Source organism: Camelus bactrianus, chromosome 3, assembly GCF_048773025.1.
Source record: "Camelus bactrianus isolate YW-2024 breed Bactrian camel chromosome 3, ASM4877302v1, whole genome shotgun sequence".
NCBI classification, from domain to species: Eukaryota; Metazoa; Chordata; class Mammalia; order Artiodactyla; family Camelidae; genus Camelus; species Camelus bactrianus.
Genome location: NC_133541.1, coordinates 158433627 through 158454066, shown reverse-complemented (window position 1 = coordinate 158454066; position 20440 = coordinate 158433627). Strand labels below are relative to the sequence as shown.

The window sequence follows — 20440 nt, the reverse complement described above, 5'->3', positions numbered from 1 at the left end:
GTATTGTTCGGGCCCAGGGCAGGTCACTTCTGAAAATCCCTTGATGACATATTGATTATTTTGAATTCATGTTACTAAAGAAAAATTATCTTTGAAAATTGTGCAAGCACTTTGGTGGAATCTTCTCTAAGGACCAGCACTGCTAGGGAAGTGATGTTCCTGTGGCACTTTGATGTATCCTGTACCTTGTTCTGCCGGAGAGGAGCGTCCATTTGCTCTTCCCTCCAGGGGACCTCCTGGGGCCTCTGCCTGCTCACGTTGTCACCAGGGCTGGTTGTCACCGGGCTAAAGACCTGCCAGTGTGATGGTGGCCAATGCTATCTCTGCAGTCTGTCCATCTGCCTATGTCCTCACCTTACAGGTCGAGCATCTCTAGCACACACTGGCCACCTGCACTGCCTCTCGTTGGAACTGCCTGTGTGTGTTTTGTTTCTTTTCAGAACACTGGGCTTCAAGAGGTTTTTGCACCACAGCGATGTGAAGCTTTTCTCCGACCTTGGGTCATGAGGAAAGCTTTTTCCAGGCTGTGGTTTTTCTTTCCAGCTGTCTTTCTTGGCCTTTGTTTTCTGCTTTAGTTTGGTTTTATTTTGCCACAAGAAGAGCTAAGCATCTCCCTTCTGGCTCTGGTTTCACACTTAGAGCAGCAGTGCCTACCACGAGATTATGCACAGAGTTACCAAAATGGCTTCATTTGGTACGTCTCATCTTTAATCCATCTGGATTTCCCTCTCAAAATACAAAAATGCTAATTCACGTGAAAACAAACAAACAAAAAATTGACCCGTCCCTACTTAAGATATGAGGGCAGCGAGAAAAAAAAGCCACCTTTTATATGATTTCATTGATAGGGAACATCCAGGATAGGTTAAGACAGAGAGAGAAAGGGGATTAGTGCTTCTCATTGGCTGGGGGTGGTAGGATGTGGGGTGCGCTTTGTATACAAGCTTTTAGTTTGAGGAAGGCAATTGTCTAAACCAGTGTTGTTGGTCTCACAACATTTTTAATGCACTTAATGCTCCTTAAAATTGCACAATTTAAAATGGGAAAAGGCTAAACTTTATTCTTGTAAACTTAAAACAAAAATAGAATATACTATAATAGAAAAGAAAAATATCTGACTCCATAGAAGATCTGTCCTTTTGGCTTTAACCCTGTGCCCTATTTTCTAGGCTTAATCTTACTAGCTCTGCACCTTTTGTAAAACAGTGTTGCCTTTAGCCTGAAATATACAGGAAAGCCTATTTTCAAGTCTTTGGTCTTTAAGGATATTAACACTTTTGCACTTATATAAAGACAGCAAGTTGCAGAATAGAAAATAACTTTTGCTTTGTTAGAGGTTTTACAGAGGCCCTATGACCTGGTCTACGTTGACAGCTGCAGACCAAGATAATGGCAGACTAATATCTTGGAGAACCATCTTCCCCAAGTCAGACTTCAGGCTCCTTTTCTAGTAAATAGGGGAGGGGCTGTGGTTGGTTGTTGCAAACTTCTTGGTGTCGGATTTCTTTGTCCTTTGAATCCTTTGCAGCTGTCCACGTGAATCAGATCACCGTGTTCCTGTAACACCTGCAACAAAATAAACTTTTTCTATTCTGCAACTTGTTATCTTTATAAGAGTGCAAAAGTGTTAATATCCTTAAAGGTCAGAGTTTTGAGAATAGGATCTTCTGTTTATTTCAGCCTAAAGGCAACATTGTTTTACAAAAGTTGCAGAGCTAGCAAGACTAAGCCTAGAAAACACGGCAGAGGGTTAAAGGAAAGGAAAAGATCCAATATGGAGTCAGATTTGTTCTTCTCTATTACAGTGCCTTTGGGTGAGAGCTAAGAGGATGACTCCTGGGTGGGTCCTCTACAGTCCCAGGCTGCAGTTCAGGCAGGGTCCCTGCCAGATTCACCATGACTTTGGACCTGATCTCCCGCAGAGAAAGTGACAATTATTGGATTAAAATTACCTGTCAAAATCCCTTCAATTGCCTGTAAACTATACCACAGCAGGGGATGTCTCATTGGCCAGTTAACTGCCAGTCTCCCCTGATGCAAGGGACCAGCGTCACGGCGGGATCCATGGTGGCCTGGACAGTGCACATTCCTACTTTTCTCTCCAGCCTTGGCTTCCTAAAATTGATGCTTTGAAACCTCCCGTCCCTCTTCCCTCTGGCCTGGTGTGAATGAACAAGATACCTGCACCCACCTGGGCTGAGGCCAGGCCACGCACACAGCCCCATGCACACAGCCCACCATCTGCTGTCTACCCCTGGGCTCAAGTGCACCCTCTGAACTCCCCCACCCCAAAGGTCCGCGTGCCTAGTGCCTCCGCCCTAGGGGTCCAGATCACCATCAGGACCATCAACCACCCAAGGCCCACAGGCCATTGGCTGGCAGCCTGGGATCACCCTGACCCATCGGGTCAGATGAGACACAGGGTGCGGGGATCAGGGTGCCAGGGCGGGAATTGGAACCTCTTTCAGCCCAGCCTGCCTCGCCCTGTAGCCTCAGACACTAACTATGAAGGTGCACACTAGGCTGGATCTCCCGCTGGTGGCAGTAGTCATCATTACTGGAGCTCAGATTTCCCCACCCCAACCACAGGGTTAGGGGTGAGGGAGTGAGCTTAGGGTAGGGGTGCACTCAGAGTGAAGGGGATCCCATGGTGAGGGGGTATAGGTTGAGGAGTGTGGGGCCGCTCAGATTGGAATTGACCTGGCTGAGAGGTGAGGAGTATAGTTTCAGGATTTTGGGGGTCCTTTGGTGAGGCATGAGTGTGTAGGGGCCATAGGTTAGGACCAAGCAGGACGGAGTGTCAGGGCACAGACCTCGGTGTGAGGAGAAGCCCTGTCTTTAAGGTCTGGTGGGAGACTGGGCCTGGCCAGGGGTGGGAGGGTAGTAACAGGGAGGGGAAGGTGAGCAGGGGAAGTGGGGCTGGTGGGGTGTGGCCTGGCCCAGGGCAGTCGTGGTTCTAGTTCAGTGCCAGGACCCAGTCGGTGGCGGGGTGAAGGCTCTGGGGATGGAGACCCGGCGGGACGAGCAGGAGGGGCACCACCTGGCTCCTCCCGGCCCCAGTGGCCAGGTCTGGTAAAGCAGGAGACCCACCCGAGCAGTTTGCGCTGCAGGAGGGAGGAGGAGGAGGGGCGCGCACGCGCTGACGGACAGATGCGCGGACGCCGGAACCCGCCCAGAACGAGTGGAAGCTGGCGGCAGCCGGTTGCTCCTGGACCAGCTCCTGGAAGAGGAACACGGCCTGGGGTCTGGGCCGCCGCTTGCCCTTGGTTTGGCTGCCGCTCCCGGGCAGTTAAGGGGGCGCTGGTGGGGGCGTGCTGCTCGAAGCCGGCGGGTGACGCCTGGGCTGTGCGACTGAGGAGGCGCACAGGGAGGGGTGCGGAGGTGAGGTCACGGCCGCGCGTCCGGTTAGGACCCTGAGGCGGTTCCCAGCCGCCTCTGTGGTTAGTGGTAACCCCGCTATTAGTAGTTCCTGAACCCCGCGTTTTTGCCGCCGCTTATACCCGGGTTTCGGAGAGCAGGTACTGCCCCAGGAGGTGGGAGGGCACCGGACGGCTCCGAAGCATCTCTGACTGGCCCTCAGACCATGACCTGCTCCCGGGAGGCGGGTGCGGTGCTGTCGCGGGGCCTCGGATGCAATGGGGGCTGCCCCATGAGAGCCCCTGGATTTGCTCCCATCTTCCCTGCGGCCTGACCTTGGGGGCGGCCTCTAAATCCCCAGGTTCTTATGACTCAGGTTACAGGTCAGGCTGCCACTGGGAGGTGGGCGCAGTGTGATCAGTGTGCTGGGATGGCTGCAGCAACAGCGGGAAATGGTCGCAAACCCCGCGCTTTCACAGGGCAGCCCCAGTCCCGCCATCGCAGCCGCCGCCATTCCCTGACAGCACAGCACCTGCCTTCCAGGAGCAGGCTGGCCTGTAACCTGAGTTCCACGAATCTGGGGCAGCAGAGGCCAATCTCAGGCCATGCGCTGGGGAGTTTGAAGCCAATCCACGGGCTCTCATGGGCAGACCCCATAACCCGCCACTGCCTTCGACCACACCGCGCCCTCCTTCCAGAAGCAGGCTGACCTGCGGACCGTGCCTGGAGCAGCAAAAGCCGAGCCCTGGACAGGCCGTGGGAGAGAAGGGGGCAAGTCGACCAGCCTGCCAGGTCGCTGCCCATCTCCCTGCCGCTGCCCCAGGTTCGTGGATCACTTGTTTTCAAGTCAGTGGGTTCCTGAGAGGCAGGAGCGGTGCAGTCAGGAGGCGGGGTCTGCGGGGAGGGGTGCTGCCCCAAGGGGATCAGGTGGACTTGCTCCCATCTCCCCCAGGGCCAGATCTGTGGACGGCCTCTGCTGCCCCAGGTTCACAGGACGCATGTCATGTCAGTCTGTCCCTGGGAGGAGTGCTCAGTGCCCTCGGGGCAGCCTCAGTGGCTGACAATGATTTTGGAAGTGGGCTCTAGCCCAGCATAACTAACTCTCCTTTCTTCTCTTGCTTCCTCAGTTGGTGGCTGTATAGGCTTTTTCATTATAGGTTATTGCTGGATAATGAACATAGGTTTCTCTGCTATACAGAAGAAACTTTATTTAAAGTCTATTTTTATATATAGTGGCTAACATTTGTAAATCTCAAACTCCCAAATATATCCCTTGCCATCCCCTTTCCCTGGTAACCTTAAGATTGTTGACTAAGTCTGCAAGTCTGTTTCTGTTTTGTAGATGAGTTCACAGTGTCTTTTTCTCTATTTTTTTAGATTGCACATATGAGTGATATCATTTGGTATTTTTCTGTTTCTGGCTGCTTTCACTTAGAATGACGATCTCTAGCTCCACCCATGTTGCTGCAAATGGTATTATTTTGTCCTATTCATGGTAGAGTAATATTCCAGTCTATAAATATGCCACAACTTCTTTATCCAGTCATCTGTTGCTACATTTAGCTTGCCTCCATATCTCGGCTACTGTATACAGTGATGCTATGAACACTGGGGTGCAGGTATCTTTTCACATTGGAGTTCTTTCCAGTTATATACCCAGATGTGGGATTTCTGGGTCATAGGGTAAGTATACTTTTAGTTTTTTGAGGGATTTCCATGCTTTCCATAATGACTACACCAAACTGGATTCCCACCAGCAGTGTAAGAGGGTACCCTTCCCTCTACAGCCTCTCTAGCATTTATCATTCATGAACTTCTGAGCGATGGCCATTCTGACTGGTGTGAGCTGATATCTCATTGTAGTTTTGATATGAATCTCTCTGTTTGTTAGTGATATCGAGCATTTTTTCATGTGCCTATTGGCCATTTGTGTCTTCATTGGAGAAATGCTTGTTTAGGTCTTCTGCCTATGTTTGGATTGAGTTGTTTGTTTTTTTGTTTTTAAGTTGTATGAGCTGTTTATATATTCTGAAAATTAAGGCTTTTTTGTTAGTCGTATCATTTGCAAATATTTTCTCCCATTCGTAGGTTGTTGTTTCCTTTTGTTTTACTTATGGTTGCCTATGCTGTGAAGAAATTTATGAGTTTAATTACGTCCCTTTTGTTTTTTTCTCTTATTTCCATTGCCTGGGTAGATTGCCCTAGGAGAACGTTGCTAAGATTTATGTCAGATAATGTTTTGCGTATGTTTTCTTTTAGGAGATTTATCATGTCTTGTCCATCTGCATCTTAAGCCTGTACTCTAGATCTGTGCTTCAGTTTTGAATTTTGAGCTTCTTAGAGAACACCTACTCTTAGCTCATATGTCAGATTCAACATGTCTAAAGCTGATTTCATAATCATTTTTCTTGCAGCGTATCCATTTATTCAGTGGCATAATCATTCTTCTAGTCTTGAATACCCAAAGGCTTGGAATGGTCTTTGATTTATATTTCTCTCACCACCCTCCACATATTCTTGCCTTCTGGAACTGTATGTTTTTGGTTTCAAATGTCTATTCTGATTGCTGATACTCTGATGAAGAGCGTTCATCCCTGATACAAGAATTTTTCCTTCTGCTGAATTCTTGGATATTCTCTCCCCTCCTTTCAGTCAACCTTCAGTTTTGACCCTCCAACATCTAGAGTCAAGTCAAAGACTTACCACAACCAGATCTCAGCCAGGTAGTCTCGACCCTTAATCACTTTGGCCTTACCTTATTTGTTCCAATCATTATGTGACTTAGCCTCCTAGGGTAACCTGTGCCTTATTAAAATCCAGGAGTCACCAGTATTTTCCTATCCAGTCCTCAGTTAAAACAGCTTAGAATTGCCCTGAGAACTAGTTGGAGCCCCATCCCCTTCATTGATTCTTCCCTATTTACTCCAAATACTTCTAGCTCCTCTTTGTATTTCTGCACTGTTCATGATCGGTAGCCTGTAATCTAGTCTTTGAGTACTGACTTGGTACCATTGCCGGTTGGTTTCCAATGTGTCTCCTCACTTAGCTGGTAACTGGAGAAGACTCCCTTGTTCAGCCTCCTTTATACCTTCACCCTGCTTAGCATCGGGCAATAGCAGGCATCCAGGCAGTGCTAACCTACTTTTTTCGCAGGGGTGGTGGTTTGGAGTATAGCTAATAACTATTAATTCAGTGTTGCAATTAAAAAAGAAAGCCAAGAAAATCCATAAAACTTTATCTCCATGTTCAGTTTAGCGCTTTACCTCAACAGTTTTCTTAACTCTGTGTTTACATTCACATAGTGTTCAGTGCTTTTACTGTTCCCTGAGGCAAGCAGGTGAGTTGTCATTATGTTTGACTTTCACGTTACATTTCATATTGGATATATTTGTGCAATGACAAAACCTTCTTTTATAAGTAAACAGCTGGAAGCCCAGAGAGACTAACAGCCTAAACCAGGGTCACCTGGTTAGTGTTTGGCACAGGCCAGGACCGCGGTTCACATCTTCCAGCTGCTCCTCTTCCAGTGCCTTTTCATTCCAGTGCTGGGAAATGTAGCCCCATCAGCCAAACGGCCAAGTCTCATTGCTGCCCCTTTACCTGCCAGTGATGGCAGTGCTACAAAACGTGGCAAAGGAAAGGTCAGAAATAGGAGTGATAAAAGACATGGAAGTGCTGGAAATGGATCCTCAGCCTCTTCCTCCCTATTTGAGCACCTCACAAGTGTCCCTCTCTGACACTGCTGTTCATTGATTATAACACAGTCTTTAAAATCAGACTGATCTTTTGTAGGACATGCTTTTATCCTGGTCCCTTTCCTGCTAGTAGTCACCGTCATGGGCAGAAAGTGCCTGACTGTGCTCTGTTTGTCACTTAGGTGGGAGGGGAAGTGGGAGACGAAGTGGGTTGAACTGAAGCCGAGCTTTTTACAGCTCTGTTGTTCTAGGACCAGAGCAGTTCCACTCCTGCTTTCATCACCTCTCCACCTCTGAGTCCCAGCCACCCACTCCTGCCTGCTTCCCCACATGCCACGTCCTGGGGGAGGACAGTGTGGTTGGCAATGCCCCCTCCACCCTCCGCCTTCCGCCCTGGGAGGTGCAGGAGTCTGCTTCAACTTTTGAGCTGTTTTGGTAGTTGGGCTTTTCCAGCCTTTCTAGGCATCTGCTTTCCAGCTCTGGGAAATTGGAGATGTAACTTAACCATACAAGTTCTATACTAATGTATTCAGTGGCATTAATGTGATGTTGTCTTTAAGGTGTTCTGGGACTGGATAGGAGGTTTTTAACACAGGATGCTTCACATCCAATTCTAAAGGCCTACAGGATGCAGGTGTAATTCAAGTTCTTACATGGCTGTAAGGCAGACATGGACATTATTTTATAATATGACCATATGTTCATAGATTACGGTTAGTCCGCCGGCTCTGTATCTAATAAAAGTTTAAATTCCAAACGCTTGAAGAAAATTTGTGGACCATGTCTTTTTGCCTGTAACTAGTTGCAAAAACTGAAATCAAGACTCTACCACAAGCCAGTGTTTCCCAGTAGAGAAACCCTCTACTTTTACAACCTCTAAGTAATTCAGTGGTTCTTTGGGTGAGATGAGGGATGCCAGAGTATTTTGTTGGGACACTAGAGTGGCATGACAAGTATTCTGGGACTGGTTACAGTTGAATCTCTGCTTCCTATATCCTGGACTGATTACAGAGTCAATGTTAGTGCGTTAACCAGCTTCTGAATGCAAGGGTAGCTAGGAAGACAACAGAGAAAATAGAAGGATATAAAGTAATGGAGAGACTTCAGAGCAGTACAAATGTTGACTAAGACACCACCAGCTGCTGACGTGAACTTGGCAGGAATTTGTGAGAAATGGTGGGTGTCACTGCAAGAAGGAGAGTCCTGCAGCTTTTGGGGTGAACAGGCAAAGGGGAGAGCAGATATGGTGACCACTCGGGGGCTGATTATTTGTGTCCTGAATGTGAAAATGTCTGGTCTCCTTTTCAATTTTGCAGCCACAACTTCACGTGACTCAGGGCATTATTTCCACCAGATACCATAAAAACATAAACAACCTCTGTTTCCCAAAGTGTTTGTTCTCGATCTGAGATGATTGTCCTGTGGTGGGAGGTAAGTGGGCGGTGGGTCCTATTACATCACTCCCTTTCACTAAAAGTCTACCTCGCTGCTTTTCACCCTACTGCTAGGGGTGCTGCCATTCTGTTACACCTAGACCTATAAGACAGGCTTACCTGAATCCTCACGTGAAGAGGGATAGTTATGTGCAGTTTTAAATAATTGCTTGGGTCATGTGGTCCTTTGTTCCCTCCATTGGAAATCACTATTCCAGAGCAAATAGTATGAATCTATATAAACTATATTGTTTGTAAGATGTCTTCGGAAGTTTTGCAGTAGGTTTAAATATTTGCTTGGTGATGGCCTCTTGATTGTTTGAAGGAGGCAACCCTCACTAGGGGCTTTGTTGGCTCCCTTAGATTTCCCTTACTGGCAGTAGAGTGTTCGTAGGCAGAGTTAGAAAGTTAACTGGGCTGAGAAGCCGAATTTGCCCGCAGCTGGGAATTGGTAGAAGAGTCAGTTATGGAAGGAAGGATTTAGGATTATCTGGTAGCAGAGTTGTGGGATCCAAGCCCTGGGAAACCTCAGCTTTTGTAGAGTATATTCTGTAACAATAGGCTATTGGATAATTTTAACACTTGTTATGGGATGTAGAGTTGGGGAAAGACTTAAAAGTGAAAGAACCTTAAAAAAGAATCTCCAAATATTTTAAAGAAAACAGTACTCAGAATGAGAGCTTTCCTGGAAAAGACTAGTTCTTCACTTCACAGGGGAAGCAGGGAGAAAGTGTAACTGCACTTACGGTAACTTAAAAGGTAAACCTTACCCTCCCACTTAGCTGTTTCCTGGTGTAAGTTCATATTCCACATCTGTAGTTTTAGACATGATGTGTCATTTTCTGGTACTCCATTCTGCTTCTGAGTGAGAGACTGACGCAAAGTCACATAGCAATTGAAAAATTGCACAAAAGTCTTTATTGTTAAAAATGTAGATATGTGGCAGAGTGCTGCATTTGCAAATGACTTTCAGTACAGAGAACACTTAAAAGAATGCGGTGTTATTTCTTTTTTTATTCCTTTAAGCCTTTGAATAGAAGGTTTTCTTTGCAGAGTTTCTGGAGTACATCAGAACAAGCAGGAACTAAAAATAGCTTTAAGAAAGCACCAGTATAGATGTTGTTTATAGTATGGTATCTGTCTTAAAGTTAACTCTTTAAAGCAGGAAGTTGTAACTCTCAATTTCTTAAGCAAATAAAAAACATTCTTGACTCTTAATGACATACTTTGTGGGGTGAAGCCGCTTTTGCTTCCATTCTGAGCATTGAAAGGCCTTCAAGGATAATTCTACCAGTCCTCAATATTTTATTTTCCTTCTGTTGTGAACTTGTTATTAAACTTGAAGGAGATATAAATATCATTAACTTGCTACATATGTAGATATTTAGTGTTACATAGTCAGAAAATTTGTGTACATCACACGTATCTACATAATTCCCCAGGTTCCAACTGTGTTCCTGATAAAAGAATGGTGGGAAATGGCATTATGGGGATATGTCTTACAGTACACAGTGTTTCCCCTGTTCCCTCTACCAGATCTGGATATTCTTTCATCTTTCGGCTTCTAGAATTTCTACCTCTTTTTCTTAAGACAGGTGTAACTCATCCCCCTGCTCACACAAATATGCGTACACACACACACACACACACACACAATGTGCCATAGGGAGTAGCGTGCACCATCCCATTCTCTGACTACAGCTCTGATCCCACACACTGGAGGCAGTGTCTTGCACGAATTCATTTGTAAGTTCCTTTTTAAAACTCGGGTGGTCGGGAAATAGGACTGATATCCTCACCTAGTAGGCAAGCCCTCAAGGATAACTTCTATGGTTAATGCCAGGGTATCTTAATGTTTGAGTACCTGGGTTTCATGTCTTCCTGTACCACCTGTGTGACCCATGATTCCCACAGTTCTGTCTCCCGTTAGACTTTTTCTCTCAAACTCTGGACTCTTATAATATTCTGCTGATTTGGCATCTTCACTTGGAACTCTGATATCTTAAAACCAACATGTGTAAAAACTGAGCTCTTGGTCCTCCTACCCCCCAAACTGGTTCTTTATGCAGCCTCTCCCATTCAGTTAGTGGAAACTTAATCCTTCCAGCTGCTTGGGTCAAAAATCTTGGAGTTATTCTGACTTTCACTGACATACCACATGAATTCTGTCAATAGATCTGGTTTGACACTGCCTTTAAAACATATCCAGAGCCCAGCCACTTCTCACCATGGCTCCTGTTTCCACTGCTGCTTCCCTGCCCTGAGCCACTGTCCTCTCCTCCTGCATAGCCCTTCTCAGTAGCTTCCCACCTTTCATCTCTGACCCGTTTGCACTATTCTCACCCCGCAGTCAAGTGAGCCTTGAAAACCTAAGTTAGATTGTGTCGTCCTTCTGCAGTGCCTCCCCATTTCACTCCGGGTAAAAGCCACAGTCCTTACAATGTCCTCCAAGGCCATACAGGATCTGCACTGACCCTTCTCCGCAGCTCCAGCCGTGCCCCCATTCTGGAACATGCGAGGTCACGCTGGCCTTGGTGATGGTTATTCCGTCCTCCTGGGACTTCTCACCTCCTAGTCTTAATTCTAACCTCAGTTCACAGTGTGCCCTGCTCTGGTATTTAATACAACATCACCCTCATCCTATACCCTCAACTCTCTTTACTTTGCCCTTTTTACTTTTTTCCATGGTTCCTCTTTCCTAGCATGCCACCTCCTCTGCTGCTCTGTTGTGTGTATTGTCATCTCCACCCCCCACCCCGGCTAGACTCCAACCAAGCTCCATGAGGACAGGACTTTTGTTTTGTTTATTGATCTATTCCATGTGCCTAGAGTAGTCCTGGGTACATTGTAGGCCGTCAAAAATTATTTGCTGAATAAATTAAAAGGCTATTTTAAAAATGAATCATCCTTTCATTAACAGGTGAGGAAAGGAAGCTGCATGAAGGAAAATGGTGCAGTAAATAATGATATTTGCCTGTTGTACTATGTATGATATATATATATATGTGTTTTAGTCTTAATTTGGTATCTCAGTTTCTTAATTTAATAGCTGTATTAAGGTGTAATTTACAGGCCATACAATTCACATATTATAATTGTACAAGTCAGCCATTTTAAATATTTCTAGAGTTGTGCAACTGTGTCCTCATAAAGTCCCCTTGTGTCCATCCATATGCAGTTCGCCCTCCCCTCAGTGGCACCCTGATTTTATTTGTTTTTGTTTTTTTGGCAATCACATCTGAAAAGAATAATTTACACAGCAGTACTAATATAGCTTTGCACTTTTAGAAATGACACACTTAAATATGAAATCAGGAGTCATTGCTGAATGTAGGCAGCAGTATCAGACATCGGTGAGAAGAATGGACTTGAGTGTCAGACTGGCTGCGATATTACCCAGCTCCACCATTTACCAAGTTACCCAAATTATTTTCTGTCTCAAGCTCTATGTCTGTTATATGGGTGTAATAATAGCAGCTTACAGAGTTGTGAGGATTAAGCAAACAGGGAAACAAAATTTAGTATAGTGGCCAGCTTATGTTATTACCTAAGAAATAGCCTTGCAGGTAGAGAGCAAAATTCAAATCAGTTTCTAAAGTATGTGTAAAATATGATCCAGTTCCTGCCTGGTTTGTAAACACGTATGCCTACTGCAGAATATAAAAGCAGGCTAATTTCCAACAGAAAAGATCATTTCTCAGCATTTCTTTCAAAGGTAGTTGCAAAATAATTTTTACTAAATTTTCTGTGCCCATCTCTGACAGAGCTTTGACACCAGGGAAGTAATTATCTACATTTTTGTTAAAATGATGCTGACCATCAGGAAGTGTTCCGAATTATATTTTAGCCTTTATGTTGGGAAATATTGTGAAACTTCTTCTAAATTAATGGGGGAGGGGCATTCATTGTAGCTCTTGTAGCCTGATAAGGCTTCTCTAAATTATCTTTTTTTAAATTTTAATTAAAGTAATTAATTAATTTTTTGCAGGGGGTGGTAATTATGTTTTTATTTATTTTATTTTTATAAGAAGTTCTGGGGATTGAACCCAGGCCCTTGTGCATGCTAAGAATATGATCTTTCACTTGAGCTATACCCCCCTAAATTATCTTTAATAAGGTCTTTTTCTCTGTTTTGTTATTTTCTTTTATGTACAGATGCACAAAGCAGGGTCATCAGAAGCCTCTCAATTCCAAAGATGATTATAGTGAAAAACATTGCACAGTGACAGTGAATCCTTGGAATATGAAGAAAGATTGTAAAGTCCTGAATGAATTAAGAAGGAATTGTTACATTAACTTACATGTAACCATGGCTCTCTTACCTTTATTTTTCACTTTATAATGAAGATATTCCTCACCCGTCAAGGTTGCTTTGTTAGATATAGGGAATATCTAAAGCCTTTTCTGGAAGTTTTTTAAATAAATAAGAGCAGGTAATTTATCAGAAGTGTGAATGGTGTAATCTGCTCTGTCTAGTATGGTAGCCACCAGCCACATGTGACTATTGTGAATTGAGATGTTCTATAAGTGGAAAATACATAATAGATTTTCAAGACTTCGTACAACAATAATAATGTAAAATATTTATTAAAAGTTTTCAAAGTGTTAATCACTTTTGAAATGATAGTATATTGGATATTTTGGGATAAATATAATTATTCCTGGAATTAAGTACACTTGTTCCTTTTTATTGTCTAAATGGGATTACTGGAAAATTGTGACTTGCACTATGTTTCTATTGACAGTGCTGGCTTCTAACTTATTGCAAATAATATGAAAAAAACTTTGATTAAGTATTTTATAATTGAGTAGTTGATTTCCATCATATTATTTTCAGGTGTACAACACAGAGGCTCAACATCTTTATATATTATATTCCATTTAATGTCACCATAAAATAATGGCTATATTTCCCTGTGCTGTATGATACAGCCCTATAACCTATCCATTTTATACATAGTACTTTTTACCTCTCAATCCCTTACCCCCTTCCTGCCTCCCTCTCCTCCTTCTCCCCATTGGTAACCACCAGTCTGTTCTGTGTACCTGTGAGTCTATTTCTGTTTTATTATAGTAATTAATTTGTTTTATTTTTTAGATATACATATAAGTTAATAAATATAATATTTGTTTTTCTTTCTCTGACATATTTCACTTAGCATAATACCCTGTAGGTCCATCCATGTTATTGCAAAAGACATTATTTAATTTTTTAATGGCTGAGCAGTATTCCATTGTGTGTGTGTGTTCATGTGTATATATGTGTGTGTATATGCGTGTATATATGTAAATATACATATATATATAATATACCACAACTTCTTTATCCAGTCATCTGCCAGTGAACATTTGGGTTGTTTCAGTGTGTTGGCTATTGTAAATAGTGCTGCTGTGAACACTGGGGTGCATGTGTCTTTTTGAATTATATTTTTCTCCAGACATATACCCATGAATGGGATTGCTGGATCACACGGAAGTATATTTTCAGTTTTTTAAGGAAACTCTATACTGTCCTCCATGGTGGCTGCAACATTTACATTCCCACCAACCGAGTAGGAGCGTTCCTTTTTCTCTAAAAAGGTCAAAAATTCTCTACATTTATATACTTTCCTTACAGTTTAGGACACAATTTGGCAAAAGCCAGATAGAATTTAATAGGAGTAAATACAGTATTTTTTCAAATGTCCATGCATTATGGATAGATATGTTATTGATGAGTTGGTTCCCTATTTTTGTAGATGCAGAAGTTTTTATAGCTTCACAGACATTTCAGTCTTGCAGAAAGAAAAATGTCTTTGCATTTTGCTGAACTTGTCCGGGTGGCTTTATGGAATTTGGTCCAGGCCTGCAGAGGTGAATACACATCCAAACCTGAACCATTTGAATGTCTGCAAGATTTTAAGAGTCTAGAATGTCAGATCTGGACTATAACTCTGGTGAATGACATCAGTGAGTGGACTCAAGAAAACTCCATTTGAGTGCAAAGCCTTTCATAAGCCAAGAAAGGCTTTGAAATTGTGGCAAAGCCAGAGACTTTTGTGCACCACATATGGCCACAAACACATGGGGACAACCACAGGCCTTCTGGAGTGCCAAGGGAATTCCATGTGAGGAGTCCAGCACTCACAGGAATCCAACAAGTCCCTGCCAGCCAGAGCACCTTCATTGCTACTGTGGTATTTTGAGCAAATGTCTTTTCTTCAGGTTCAAATTGGTTTGTTGTTTTTTTTTTAATAAAAGAAAATCAAACAACTTCTTGTTCCCGTGGTGAAAGTAAAAGTCTAACATTTTCTGATTTCTTTTGACAGAGAAAACTTGAGCCTATGAATCTAAACTCATCTGTGATGGTCTGCAGCTGGGAGCAAGCAGATCAGTGTCAGTCCCTTTGCAGCCGTTGGCTGGGAGCCTGCATGTTCCCTGGAATGATATTTGAAACATGTCACCCTAGCCGTGCCTTTGCTCTGGACTGGGAGGCGAGTCAGTCAGAATCTGCATTATGGAATGTATGTTTCAGATCCAAAGCTAGGAGATCTTTTTTAATAGCCAGAGAATGTAGTCATAAATATATCTATTAATGTATTTATGCAAGAACAATTTTAAAGTTTTTTTATTATAAAAATTTCCCCCAAAATTGAAAATGAAAGAACATTGGAATTAAAATCCAATGGAATTAAAAACAGTGGAATTAAAAATCATCTGTACCTTAGTTATACATAAAGAATCTTAAAATCCTTCTAAACATTTTTTTGTTCAAATGTAGATATTTTTCCCTTCCAAAAATGAAAATTACTATTTCACATTTTTTTCTTTTTCCTTTTATTATATATTCCATATTAATAAATATAATTCTTTTAAATCCCTTTTAATGGCTGTTTAACATTATATTGAACAGATATGTAAATAGTCCTAGGTTTAAGAAATTTAAAAAATTGTCATTACAATGCCCCTGCAAAGAATTTTTTCGTGTTTCTATTTTTAGTTACTAATTTGGACTAAAAGTTAACAAGTTTACTTTTCTTCATCTAAAACATTGGTTATTTTATGAATGAATTGTAAGGATTTTAAATAACTTTTCAGTAATTTCAACAAAGAAATTAACTTTAAGGCAAAAATGTATGATGGTTTGCAAATCTATTTTCATTATATCTTCACTTTTACCAGTGTCATATCTGTGTGTGTTTGCACAAGTGCTTTAACTACCAGCAATGTAAGAAAAATCTGTGTACTAAAAATGTGAAAATAATTTCCTGGTTTGTGTTTTCATTCTCCCAATATAGGTTTTGATGACAAGCTTGTATTTGCAAATGTACACACCCTGTGGGAGGTGCTCTGTACATACGCTGAGATACTGTACATAAAATTGCCTCTGAATCCCAATCATCTGAAAACCGTGTCCTCAGCCTTTGATACCTTCAGCTGTTTTATGAAAGTCCTCCAAGTGGATGAAAGTATCAACAACCGGAACAAGAGTTTTTCATTGCCCTATTTGAGAAGAGCTGCGTGAACGACTTTTATATTCAGGATAGAGATACATTCATCAATCCAACCACCAGGAGCCTCACTGTAAGTCTAAACCGAGTTTAGCTGCTGTCTTGGGGGTGATTTAGAACCTGCTGTTGAATTATAAGTGATTTGGTTTTGTTGGTTTGGTTTGGTTTTTAAAAGCTGCCCATAAAAATGAAAAAAAGAGAAAGAAAAGAAATATGCCTACAGATTCCTGTTAGGATAGTAAACAGTGGCTGGTTATTTACCCTGTATAAACCACACGCTTTCTTAGAATCTATTTAGGTTTACTTCATCCTTTCTCAGATCAAGTATCAAGTAAGGGACAGTTTTAAAAAAAAATTCAGGATTAACTGGCTTGTGAGCTCCGGGATCTGCAAGGCAGCTTTCCCTTCCCATGGTGTAAGTCAAATGGCAGAAATGAAATAAAGCACTTCATGTATCCTCCGGTGTTAACAGGAAAAGGTGAGTCTTCTTGACCTTGTTACTTCCTGGGTAAAATGAAGATAATATGTCAGGAGTCGACAAGCCCATTTAGGGCAGGAACCATGTTGTCTTGTTCACTGCTGAATCCCAGGCACCAGGAAGGCTGAGTTTAACAAGTGGGTGAATGAATGAACTGTAGTTCCCCCAGAGTTACCATGTGGGGCAGTGTGGATTAGCAGCTAAGAGCATAGACTCGAGAGGTGAGGGTACAGCTCAAGTGATGGGGCGCATGCTTAGCACGCATAAAGTCCTGGGTTCAGCCCCCAACACCTCCTCTAAAATAGACAAATAACCCTAATTACCTCCCCACCCCCCACCAGAATTACCTTATTATCTCCCTGCCACCAAAAAAAAAAAAAAAAAAGGTAGAAGTGGCCAAGAGCATAGACTCAGGCTGGAACACTTGTGCTGGTTTCTCGCTGTCTACCTTGTAAAAGTCATTTAGCCTCTGTGTTTATCAAGTTCCTCATCAATAAAATGGGGATAATAATAGTACCCACCTCGTAGAGATGCTATGGTGATTAATGAATCTGTTTGAATTTTAGAACAGCCCTGGCTAATAGTAAGTACTATGCATTTGCCAGCTCTTTTCATAATTACTGACAGATGTTATTATCAACCAAAGAAGTATTAGTTCTTTGTAAGGGAAATGCATGTTAGACCATTTCATTTATCATTTTCTGTAATTCAGGCTTTTTCCCTCTGAAATACCATTTTCTGTCTGTGCACTAGTAAATCACAGGGCTTTACAAATTTCATCTGTCTGAGTTCTTGTCATGATGACAATACTGCAGAGTTTTGACATTTTTTAGGGACTCCATCTGAGATGACAGCAACCCCTCAAATTCAGAAGCACTTCTCTAACTGACAACATCTCGCATGAAATGAAGTTTGTAAAATGTAAGAGCTTCAGACGCTAAATGTTGCCATAAATGCAAAGATGTTATATCTAAGCTCTTTAAATAAATCCTGTCATTGAAATAAAGGAAATACTATATTATAGCGCTCTATGACTTTGTTACCTTGCTATCCGTTTATCTGACTCTCTAAGACAAAAGAAAGCAAAGACTGAGATTGATCATTACTACTGTGTGGTACACGTATTTGTGGATGAAGACCATACTGAAATGCACTGTCTAAGATACTAAAATGGACACTAAACAGCTGCTTGATGCACATGCATGAACAGAACAGGGAGCTGGTTGCAGGGAGCAGACACTGAGCTTCCTGGATCAGAGACTCAGCATAGCAGTCCAGCCCAGCAGTCCACATGTTTTATATTTATATCCCAGCAAAATTAGCAGTGAGAGTCTGAAATGAACTTTGGGGACACTTGCAAACAGCTGTCATGATTACTAATGTGGGACACCAGGATTCTACAGTGTTTAGTTGGCATCTGCACACAACCATTTCTTTTCCACTAAAGCCTGTTGTAATTGCTGGTTCCACATCCAGGCTGAGGAATCATCTCATGTGATGTTTGGGAGGGAGGTAAGTGGAGTCAGGACCCATGCTAAGGCTGGGTGGGTAATAATCTGGTTCTAGTACAGGAGAAAGGAAAGTAGGTCAGGTGGGAAGGAGAATGACTGGATTTAAATTTTGTTTCTTGAGTAAGCTAAATATATAACATCATGTCAATTTCTTTATTGTTTATATTCCATGTGCTGTCACCGAATAACTACTGAATTGTGGGGACAAAAAAGCCTGGGTTTTAGAATTGACCCTGCCCCTAAACAGCCAAAGTCCAGGTTCCTCTGGGTGTCCAAGGAGGGGGCTGCTGCCTCCACTGAAGCAGTTTGGGCACTTGGGTGGCGTAGTTTTTTTTGCTGTGGAAGACTGGCCCGGTTGTAGGACATTAAGCATCTGCAAGGCCCTCACCAGGTACCCACGGTGGTCCCAGGACTGTAACATCCAAGTGTTCCTTTCCAGCCACGTTTGCAAATGACCCTCAAGGGGTTAGTATTAATCCTCGGTGAGAATTATGAAAAATTATATGGTACCTCCATCCCTTCTGGCAAAGGAGGGCCCCTTATTTACAAATGACCACAAAGTGTTAGCACCGCATTTTATTAGCAGAACATGTGAACACGTGGTGACAGTGACGCTCACCTGTTTGCTTCTGCTTCCCAGTGCAACTTCAGCCTCCATCAGAGGACCTCAGCTGCCCCAGCGAACAGGGCCTTCTGTACAGGGAATGTGCTCCTCCTCGAAGCATAGACAAGAAGCAGCCCTTAGATCTCATCAGGTGAGCTGTTGTGGAGAGCACTCCAGTGGGAAGGGCTCAGGGTTGCCCTCATGGCTTCTGAGTGTGACAGTCCTCCAAGAGTGTTACCAACCAGGAAGCTCACAGGAGCTCTGAGCTTTGTTGCCCCAAGTTTTTACTGGAGACTTTATTACAAAGACATGATTTATTGGGTCACTACTGACATGGCTACCCCAAACACTAACTGTAAGTCAAAGCCCTAACATTTGAGCCCCTACCTCTCCTGATGGTCAGTCACTTGTCACAAAGCTCAAAGCCCCACTCCTCTAATCACATGGTTGGTGTCTCTGGCTGGCCAGTCCCCATCCTGAGTTATCTCATGAACACAAGCCATCCAAGGGTCCACCATGAATAGTAAAGACACTCCTATCTTGGGAAATTTCAAGGCTTTAGGGGTTGCCGTCCAGGAACTGGGAACAAAGACCTACCAAATTCTTCATTAAACAGGAGTAAATGTTAGGTTTCACTTAAATTATAAAATAAGAGAAGTATTCTCACTGCTTAGCTCTATCTGCTGTTCGACACCGTTTCACTACACCACGTGACTGTAATGTCACGCTCAGCATGTGTATTCTCAGAGCATCAGCGCCGGCTGCTCCCCGGGAGCTTATGCTGTTTGTGCAAGGCTGCTGGGAGGAGGGAGGCCAAGGACAACTGAGCAAACAAAAATAATCGGGCTAATAAGGAAACAATTTCAGATTGAAATGAAGGAAATAATACAGTGTTGAGATGGGAGACTTGGTGGAAATGGAGTCAAGAAAGCTATCTTTGAGAAGGTTACATGTGAGCTGAGATGGTGATAAGGAGGCTGGTCTTTGAGGATCTGGGATAAGTCACCCCAGGAATAGAGGCAGCTTGTCCATTGCCCCGAGGCACAAATGTGCTCAGCAGGTTTGAGGAGATACTGGAGCCAACGCTGGTGAGAGTGATGAGACGCGAGGTTTAGAAGGGCATCAGGAGCACGGAAAGTAGTGTAGACTCTAAGTGCAGTGAGAAGCAGTCATGATAGTTTAAGCACTAAGGTAATTTTCTCTCACAATTTGCAAAGATAATGTGGAGAATGAATTGCAGGGACCCAGGAAGCAGGGAGGCCTGGTCGGAGGCTCTTGGAGTGGGCCAGATGAGAGATGGTGGGAGCCAGGGAGAATGCGTTTGGGGAGTGGAGCTGACAGGATGCAGTTATGGGCTGGCTGTGGATGGTGAGGAGAAGAGAAGGGTCAAGGTAGCCCCAGGTCGGCCTGGAGCCAGGTGCCTGATCTTCCTAATCTCAGTGCCCCATTCAGATGCCCACCTACTTGGGCAAACCTCTTAACCTTCCAAGTGAGGGTTTTAAATCACTGAAGTCTTTTTGTTTGTTTCACATTTTATGGAAAGATTCAAACACGTACAGAAGTAGAGAGAACAGCACAGCCAGCCTGTCTGTATCAGTCACCCATCTCCAGAATTATCAACTCAGAGTCACTGTTGTTGCAACTTTCATCTCCACCTCTTCCCCTCCCCCACTTCGGGATCATTTTGAAGGCAATCCTACGTAGATTAACCTTTCATTAGTGAAATGACAAGGTCTCTTTCAAATACAATTGGAATATTCATTTTTTTTAGGGTTACAAAATAATTCCCTGATTGTCACAAAAATACACTTTTAAGCAGTTTTGGGGTTGAAATCAGGATCCAGACTAAGTTCACACATTGCAGCTAGCATA

General features: G+C 43.2%; 1 long non-coding RNA gene across 5 annotated transcripts in view; it reads left to right on the top strand.

Annotated features, from left to right (window-relative positions):
* The first annotated feature begins 3112 nt into the window (after positions 1 to 3112).
* The window catches only part of LOC141577208 (uncharacterized), a 65549-nt gene continuing 48221 nt past the window's right edge, over positions 3113 to 20440 (top strand). For 4 of the 5 annotated variants that reach the window (XR_012506022.1, XR_012506021.1, XR_012506020.1 and 1 more), the window contains exons 1-4: positions 11665 to 12918; positions 14794 to 14988; positions 15763 to 16048; positions 18605 to 18719. This is a non-coding gene — a long non-coding RNA (uncharacterized LOC141577208). Of the gene's footprint in view, positions 3382 to 11664; positions 12919 to 14793; positions 14989 to 15762; positions 16049 to 18604; positions 18720 to 20440 lie in introns of those variants that run through there. The other variant, XR_012506019.1, reaches the window with a different exon arrangement.